This window comes from Meles meles, chromosome 7 (genome assembly GCF_922984935.1).
Source record: "Meles meles chromosome 7, mMelMel3.1 paternal haplotype, whole genome shotgun sequence".
Classification (NCBI taxonomy): Eukaryota; Metazoa; Chordata; class Mammalia; order Carnivora; family Mustelidae; genus Meles; species Meles meles.
Genome location: NC_060072.1, coordinates 22,746,886 through 22,748,118, shown reverse-complemented (window position 1 = coordinate 22,748,118; position 1,233 = coordinate 22,746,886). Strand labels below are relative to the sequence as shown.

Here is a 1,233-nt window from a genome sequence, read left to right as displayed (position 1 = left end):
TGCCTCTTCCTCTCCCTCTACCCCTCCCCCACTGCTTGAGCTTGCTTGCTCTCTCTCTTTCAAATAAATAAATAAAATACTAAAAAATAAAAATAAAAAAGAATAGCCAGGTCAGAGATTTCTTGAAAGGACACCACCCAAGAACACTGGCTGCCAAGGTCCAGGCTGTTCCAGCAGAAAGAGGCTACAGGGTATGAACTGCTGGAGTTGGGTTGAGGGCCTATCAAAAGAGGACAGCAAGGGAGAGCCTCATCCACATTAGGAAAAGTTGCAGCATCAGAGGTCTCCAACAGAGAGTCCCCAAAGAACCCACAAAAGCCCCCTATTTGAAAAATGATCAGCGTTTGGATGTTTGCTATGCAGAGGATGTTCAAAGACTAGCACCAACTAGGTTTAAAAAAATACCCCTCCTCCTCCTGCTTAACCCTGGAGCAGCTAACAAATAGGGGAAAGAGGTGGAAAGAGTAAGAATGAAAAAAATGGACCTCGGCTCCCCACTTGCCCATTTCAAGTATCTTGGAGAACAGGGACAAGAAGCTTTCAATCAGATATGGATAACCGCTCTTTCGTCTGGACTGCAGACATGCCATCCAGACTGAGGAAGACCTGGAAACTTCGGGGGCCACGGCTGCATCAGCAAGCACCAGAAGCACCCAGGAGGCCAGGATAATGCTGGTGGCCTGCATCACCACAGGATCAACTTTGACAAAAATCACCCAGGTTACTTTGGAAAGGTTGGTATGAGGCGTTACCACTCAGAGGAACCAGAGTTTCTGCCCAGCTGTCACCCTTGGTAAACTGTGGACCTTGGTCAGTGAGCAGACACGGGTAATTGATGCCTTAAAACAAAAAAAAACACCAAGACTGGAGCTGCTCCTATCTTCAATGTGATGTGATGGGGCTACTATAAAGTTTTGGGGAAGGGAAACTCCTAAAAGAGCCAGTCACCATGGAGGCCAAATTCTTTAGTAGAAGAGCTATGGAGAAGATTAAGGGAATAAAGTGGTGGGGGGCTGTATCCTGGTAGCTTGAAAGTACATGGAGTGAGGTTCATTAAATGCTAACAAGTGCTCTGATTTAAAAAAAAAAATCAGACACAAAATTAAAGTCTTGAATTAGATTGGGCTAGGATTGTTAATACCTCAAAATGTTCTAATCTCCAGGGTCCAGAGAAACAAAAGCCTTAGACACCATCCAGAAGCTTGGAACGGAGTTTAGCTGAAGGTTTTATTG

The 1,233-nt window shown here is 45.1% G+C and overlaps 1 pseudogene; it reads left to right on the top strand.

Moving 5' to 3' along the window:
• Window positions 1–583: 583 nt before the first annotated feature.
• Window positions 584–1,027, top strand: LOC123946313 (annotated as a pseudogene).
• Window positions 1,028–1,233: the final 206 nt, after the last annotated feature.